Source organism: Phoca vitulina, unplaced genomic scaffold (assembly GCF_004348235.1).
Source record: "Phoca vitulina isolate PV1807 unplaced genomic scaffold, GSC_HSeal_1.0 scaffold5, whole genome shotgun sequence".
Taxonomy (NCBI): Eukaryota; Metazoa; Chordata; class Mammalia; order Carnivora; family Phocidae; genus Phoca; species Phoca vitulina.
The window spans coordinates 24,757,024-24,765,492 of record NW_022589708.1 but is presented as its reverse complement, the minus strand read 5'-3'; positions in this window follow the sequence as shown (position 1 = coordinate 24,765,492).

Here is an 8,469-nt window from a genome sequence, read left to right as displayed (position 1 = left end):
TTTTTTTTTCCTTTTATTTATTTATTTTCAAAGCTAGAGTGACTCATCATTCCTCTACAATTTCAAATTGTACCCACTGTAACCAGATCTATTGGCATCTTTCTATTAGTGTCATCTACATTATAAATTCCATGGTTTTACTGGCAAATATTGAGATAGCAATGTTGGGTCGTATCATGTTGTAAAACATTTTGATTTCCCTTATAACCCAGCATTTTCTTCTGATAACCACTCCTCTGGACCGTTACTTATTACTATTCATCTCTGTTTGCACTCTGTTTGCAGTTATTATGTATAGGTATGGAGGTTAAGTATATCTGTTACAGAAAAACTGCCACACTCCTCAAATACATTTGTAAAAAAGCAGTTCCTAAATAACAAGTATGTCAGTAGTAGGAAAACATCTTGTGCATGCCTTTAAATGTCAGTGAGAACATGCACAGGAGCTTGGGTGGAGCAGGGAAGCAGGAAACTGTCCTTTAAATCAGGCTCATGGGACGCCTGGGTGGCTCAGTCGGTTAAGCGTCTGCCTTTGGCTCAGGTCATGATCCCGGGGTCCTGGGATCCAGTCCCACATCGGGCTCCCTGCTCAGCAGGGAGTCTACTTCTCCTTCTCCCTCTGTCACTCCCCCTGCTTGTGCTCTCTCTCTCTCTCTGACAAATTAAAAAAAAAAAAAAAAAAAAAATCTTTAAATCAGGCTCATTAGTCTCTTTGAATGCCCTTCTTTTAGTATTCACTAATTTTTGAATTTTGTTTCTAAAAATGTGTGGATGTTTGTTTCCACACTAAAGTCCTACAGAATTAAAAGGTATTCTCAGGGTTTAGAATTACAAAAACAGGGCGCCTGGGTGGCTCAGTTGGTTGGGCGACTGCCTTCGGCTCAGGTCATGGTCCTGGAGTCCCGGGATCGAGTCCCACATCGGGCTCCCTGCTCAGCAGGGAGTCTGCTTCTCCCTCTGACCCTCCCCCCTCTCATGTGCTCTCTCTCTCAAATAAATAAATAAAATCTTAAAAAAAAAAAAAAAGAATTACAAAAACAAAAATAAATACTTATTTTTTTAGAGAATTTCTGAAATCCTAGAAAAATCTTTTAAGGTAGTAAATTTCCTCCCAAATGGGACTTTTCCCCTCTTCACTTTCCCAGTCTGAGCAACACTAAACTGTGCAAATTCCCTGCAATACTGTTTTTTGTTTGTTTTCGTCTATTTCCACCGTTGTTGTGAGTGTGTTCCTGCTTGATGTATGCAAAAATTATATCTGATTACAGATAGAACACAAAACAACATCATTGGAAAAGTCTGAAACTTCTAAGCAATAAAGTATTAAACATCAATATGTGGTCTTATTCTGATGTTACTTTTGACAGTGGTGTATTGACATTATAGATAAGGGAATTTTCCTTATTGGAATTGTCTATTGATAGACATTTTGGCACATATGTCCTTACTTATTCATTTATACACAAATATAAAGTAATTATAGAATATGAAGGTAATAAGTTTATAAAAAACATAAGCTTTCTTAGTGGGAAAAAGAAATAATTCATTTCTCTGCATAACAAACAAAAATCCCTATGTTTCTTTTCCTCTTTCATGGTTACCACCAAGCACAGTCCTAGCGTTAATAGGCTTAGATCACATTAGCCTCACGAACCTGTTTGACATTTGTCTTGACACCCTTCTTTGAAGAAGACAAGATCTTGCAACATTCTGTCCATTCACTTATTCAATATATGTGTTGAGCATCTCTTTTGTTCCAGGCGTAGTGCTAACTACTGGTGACCCAGACATGGGTAAAACAGATATGTGCTTCTCCTCGTGGAATTTGGAGCATGTTCTCTGTGGAATTCAGATGGTATTCTTTGACAAGACAGTGAACTCTTCATGATTCTAGCAGTATCTTTACCCCTTTGCTTCAAACCTCTTGTATTTTAGAGATACATTTTATTATAACATCTTTATAATAACTAGAAATAATTTTAAATAGGAAGTATGTGATTGAAAAATGTGCCTTATTATCTGTTCTTACCATATTATAATTTAACCAAGAAAGTTGAGAAGAGTGAAAGCATATGTATTAAAGTAAGGGAAATGTACAATTCACCTTGTAACCATTGATAATACCTTATATAGTTTTCCCAGACTGGTTTATCATGTAACAATAAAGAAAACTTTTCTAGGCATTTTTAAGTCTCAGTTTTTCTTTTGACAGCAAATGCTAATGGCATTTTCAGGTTAGCATAACTATTAACTGGTATCAGTCCAAATAGAAGTCTTACTCCAATTCCCACTGAAATCCATGCATTTTGTAATACTGAAGTTATTTCATCTTTATTTAAAAACCTTAAATTGCCCCATTTTCATCAGCAACACATTGCTTGGAAGCAGTTTTCCCAGCAGTCTCTTACCACATATCAATCAACATGATTAGTCCTGCCAAATACTCAAAAGAATGAAATAAAAGAGCAAAAATAAGACCAACCTGCCAGGTATAACTTTGTAGATCAAATGATTTGAAATCTCTGTACTAGTGATCATTGTAGCCCTAGGAATATTTAGAGAAAAGTAGTCCTGAAGCTAAATTTATTTAAAAAAAAAACCCACAAAACTTTAAAGAAAAATCTACTTCTGTATTCTTGAATACTCTTTTCTACAAAAAGTTAAATAGATGGTGATGAGCTGCTAAACTTCAATCTCTAATAATATAGACAATGTATAAATGATTACTTATAAAGCAAACTTAAGGAAAAATATATAAGCAAACTGCCCCAAACATATTTTTTCTATATTCACTCTCATTAAACATAACTCCTCTGTAATTTGCATAACAAAATAGATCATTTTCGAACTTGCCATGGTAACAATTTGCATAGATAAAATAATGTTCTTAGAGCTAAGTATTTTAGATAATTATTTCAATTTTTTTCCAGTGTTCCTTGTTAGTACTATGGTATCAGTAATAATGCTGAAGTAATTTAGTAATATAATACTTTGCCGTTTTTACTTAGACTTTACTTGTAGTTCATTGGCAGACAATAGTTTTTAGTATAACTTAAAATTTAGTATAAAACTGTAATATGCATCAATCTTAGATGAAGCCATGGAAACAATAAACATGAGGACTCTTCCTAATGAGGACTCTACAACCAGCTCAAAGAGTTCTTATTTTTGCCTCTCTAATATGATGTAATATGTGAACAAATGAAACTGGATGGTCTTTTCTATTCAAAGATTTACAAATGAGATTCTTCACTCTAGTATTTTTAAAAAAAATTTTCTATATTTATACACATACATTGGGGATAGATATGCTATATGTACATACCAGGCCGTGAAGAAAGATATGTGTATCTGATGAAGAGGGATGTGTATTACATTGAGATGCTAGACATGAGACTAGGTTGAAAGTATATATGAAAAGGAAGGAAGTATCTATGTCAGGTGGCAGGCATGCTAGGCAATAGAAGATATCATCATTGAACTCCATAGACTACCATTGCTTTCCCAACTGTCCACCTACACCATCCCACCCACCCCCCACCTTAATGTAATTGTTGGATGGGCTATGAATAGTCTAAGACTCTAATGAGTATCTCATCCTCTTGCCATTTATTGTTCCAGAAACCCCAGCCTAAATCAATCAACATATAGTATTCTCACAGTGAAAGGAATGAATACAACAGAAGCCAACAAGAGTTTACCACTGACTTCTCAGAAAGGTTTTCCACTTATAAAATCTAGGGAATAGTCTTCCCTTTCCTGCTGAATAAAATTGCTATTGCTTCCAACAATCATTCTAAATCGACCATGACTGTCAAAGAATGACTGAGTAAGACTATGGAAAGAGTATGCATAAAATGTGTTACTACTGTGCCATTAAATCATCAGACCCTGAATCCTATGCTCACTGTAGGATTCCTGTTATATGATTAAATATATATTAATACTGTTCACAGCAATTTGAATTGGATTTTCTGCACCTTGCAGTTAAAATCATTTTAAATAAAACATTATCTCTTAGCTTGATTGAATGTTAGCTTGATCTTGATTAAATGATTCAATCTGTGGGCATTTATTGAGGATCCATTAGTTCAGTAAAGCCTACATTTGGCTACAAATAAGTGCCTTATATGTTTATATCTCTCTTGTGTAAACACACTCTGGATGTGAGTGGTCCTGAGCTAATTATTGTGTCTGGTCTATGAACTCCCCAGGGAACCAAGGACTCTCCTGTTAGAACTCTGCCATATTTTGAAAGGGTTTGCCCCCCTTACCTCATGTTCCAAAATGGAACATATACATCCCAAGAGGTGACAGGAAGGAGGAGATGAAAACGTCAAAATATATCTGCCAACTCTCTTAAGGAAAATTTCTGGAAGCTTCCAGATTACCCTTCTGTCCATATCCCATCTGACCTGAACTTACCCACACAATCACACTTGACTCCTTAAAAAAAAAAAAAAAAAGTCCTGTGTATTCTGAATTGGAATGTATAATTTTGGAAAAATGGGAGTATGGAGGTATGGATATTTAGGACAACCAAGAATTTTTGCTGCTACCACTATGTGTCAGAAATTGTGTTGGCTGCTGAATATTAACAAAATACATGATTTACAATAATGATAAATATATTACCAGTAGATAGGATAGCTATGCCTTAGTGTACAAACCTAAATAGTGGTAAGTATGAAAGAAAGTACCATTAAAAATTATGCTGGGAGGGACGCCTGGGTGGCTCAGTTGGTTAAGCATCTGCCTTGGGCTCAGGTCATGATCCCAGGGTCCTGGGATGGAGCCCCTGCATCGGGCTCCCTGCTCTACAGGAAGCCTGCTTCTCCCTCTGTTTCCTGCTCCCCCTGCTTGCACTCTCTCTCTCTCTGGCAAATAAAAATTATGCTGGGAAGAGCAATATAAATTGAAACTTCCCATGAACATTTAGGTATCTCTCATTTAGGTATCAGAGCTCTTTATGCACTTATTTTACTTAATTTTTTTTTTTTTTTTAAGATTATTTATTTATTTATTTAACAGAGATAGAGAGAGAGCATAAGTAGGCAGAGCAGCAGACAGAGGGAGAGGGAGAAGCAGGCTCTCCGCCGAGCAGGGAGCCCGATGCGGGGCTCGATCCCAGGACCTTGGGATCATGACCTGAGCCGAAGGCAGCCGCTTAACCAACTGAGCCACCCAGGCGCCCCCTTATTTTACTTAATTAAAACATGTTATATTTGTTATGTAATTTTACTTACCCAACCGTATACTCCTACTATTTTAAAATTTAAAAGCTAAAATAACTATTATTAATGGCTAAATGTCATAGGAAAATTTACTATTTTAGACATGTGGGGACATTTTGAAAGCAGTAAAAATGATTGTATCTCTATACATTTTTCTGTATGATAATACTTTAATAGTTCCTATGTTTTGCTTTTTGGGTATTTCTTTTTCCTCTATGTTTAAGCTGTCAGTTATTAATCTTGGTTTTGGTCACTGTGCTTTTAAAAGTCATTCTAACACCTCCATATAAAATTGTTGTTCTAAAGTAGTTTGCTTTGGGCTGAACAAAAAAAAAGAAAGAGCTTATTAGAATAGTGTATAAAATAAAATGCCAAGATATATCCAACAGAGTAAAGTATATGAATTTTAGGGCATGAAACTTTAGACAACTATTTCAGGGTACCTACATGCCTGTGATTGCTTACTTCAATTTTCAATGATTGTTCAAGAGACTGCAGATTACTAAAGGAATCAGTTCATGTAAAATATAAAAATATGCCAATTTGCTATACATTATATCACATTCACTCATTAGTTTTAGACAAATTGCTAAGTCCCTCATTGTTGCCTTCCTATAATATGTCAAGGGTATTGTCACTATGAACTCTACAGTTAAGGCAGGGAAACGGAAATTAATCTATGTTGTTCAAAGAGGCTGAACGGTTACACAGGTGGCAGAGGGCTGAATGATCAAAAGAGAGATAACAGGGACTGAAGGAATAAAATGGAAGAAGAGATAATACCAAGAAATCTGATTTGCTAATAATGTCTCTAAACTGGAGGACACCAGCCTACATCAGCTTCTGCATGCCAGAAGAGGCTGCAATAATAGTTCTGGACACACTAATAAGATGATCAGCATTGACACAATCAGAAAGTGTTCAAGCCCAATAATACCTTACAGCTACCTCTGCTCTAAGCAATGCTAACAACTGCCAATAGAGTAGTCCCCGTACCTTATCCACAGGGGATACATTCCAAGAAACCCCTCCAGTGGATACCTGAAACCCTGGACAGTACATATGTACTATGTTTTTTCCTATACATACATATCTGTGATAAAGTTTAATTTATAAATTAGGCACAGTAAGAGATTAATAACAATAAAAATAGAACAATTACAGTATATTGTAACAAAAGTTATATAAATATGATCTCTTTCTCAAATATCTTATTGTACTGTACTCACCCTTCTTGTGATGATGTGAAATGATAAAATGCTTACAGGAGGAGATGAAGTGAGGAGAGTGATGTAGGCACTGTGACATAGCATTAGGCAACCACTGACCTCCCGAGGATACCTCAGAAGGAGGATCATCTGCTTCCAGATCCCAGTTGACCACAGGTAATGGAAACCATGGAAAGTGAAAACAGATAACCAGGGACCACTGTAACTGCTGTGCTAGAACCAGGAAGGTCCTCTTTCTCTCCTCCCTTCTGATCTCTATCAACAATGATTCCCATCGGCAGAACCTATTAGAAAGCCAGCCAGGAGACATGGGACAAATGCAGTTTATAAATTTCCAGTGCTCTAAGGACATAGGAAAGCAGAGAACAACATAAATAGAGAACAAAATTAAATAGGCATAGACAAAAATGAAGACCAACATTTGAACCTGAGAAGATTAACCAAATAAATAGAAAGTGAGGATTGACTTACTGGTTCTGGGATTGATCTTTGATATTTGCTCCCTACCCTCATGATTGCTTTGTAGGCTCTTCTGCCTGGAAATTTTAGAGTAACTCAGGGAGAATCTCATTACTAGATTCAATTTGGTTTTTACTTTAATTAAGGGACTACTAAGTACATGGGTCACACAAACATGTGAAGCACATGTATACAGTTAGACTGAAATCTCCCATAATTCTCTGGAAGCTTGACCTGACCCAATAAATTCACTCATGTTCCGTAATGAGATTATTTTGCTGCATTTAGGATTGTTTTCATTGGGGTAAGCACATTTTCTTCATTTTCCTTTACCACTCATCTAATTCACTGTATTAATATGTACATACTGTATTAATTAGGACAACTTGGGTTTTATTGTGCTAACAAACAACCCAAATTCTATACACACAGAGGTTTATTTCTTGCTGCCCTATGTCTGCTGTAGACTCAAACATCTGTCTAGAGGACACTGTTTCTTGCCATCCACGTAGCTAATCAGTCATCTAGCCTGCTCAGATCTTAACATTCTTCCTCCACCTCCAAACAAGATCTTGCATTTTGCAGCAGGCTATAATGTAAATGGAAGGCCTCACATGGGCTTTCCTACGCTCATGCCTGAAGTGATTCATTACTTGTAGTCACAAATCACAAGGCCAACTTAAATATAAGGGGGCTAGAAAAATGGGATATCCTATTTATTTTACCCTTATTATTCGTCACTAAAAGTCACAGGGGCTAGGAATATAAAGAAGGAAATAATCACATCATCTGATAAAATGTTCTTGGGGAAGAGACTACTTAAAGTTGCATAGTCAGGAAGGACATCCCTGAAGATGTGACATTTGAGTTCAGATCTGTACGGAATGTGCTTTTGTTTGAGATACTATTTACTACTGATTCTGACCCAGAATCTGCGGTTTCATGCTAAACTATGAATTCTATTTAGTGGCGATGCAAATAATTTCTGACAAGAACCACCCAAAATCATGATTATATTGCCTTCTAGAACATAAATTCTGTAAACGTAAAATTCTGAACATAAATTTGCAAATAAGCTGGCAATTTTTACTCCTATTTCTTAATTCTTACAATCAAATCTTGAAATGTTCCCTTCTCTGCACAAGTATAGTTGTGACTATACTTTGACAGAGAGCAACACAATTCAATGGCAAAAGGATCATCTTTTTGATAAATGGTGCTGGGACAACTAGACATCCGCATGCCTAAAAAGATGAATCTAGAACAGACCTTATACTTTTCACAAACATTAACCTAAAATGGATCACAGACCTGACTGTAAAATAATACTATAAAACTCCCCTAGAATACAGGTGCCCGGATGGCTCAGTTGGTTGAGTATCCAACTCTTGATTTCAGCTCAGGCATGGAGCCTGCTTAAGATTCTCTCTCTCCTTCTCCCTCTGCCCCTCCCCCACTATGTGCACTCGCACACATGCTCTCTCTCTCACCCTCTCAAAACACACACACAAAACACCACCAACAAAAAAATCCTCCTAGAATATAAG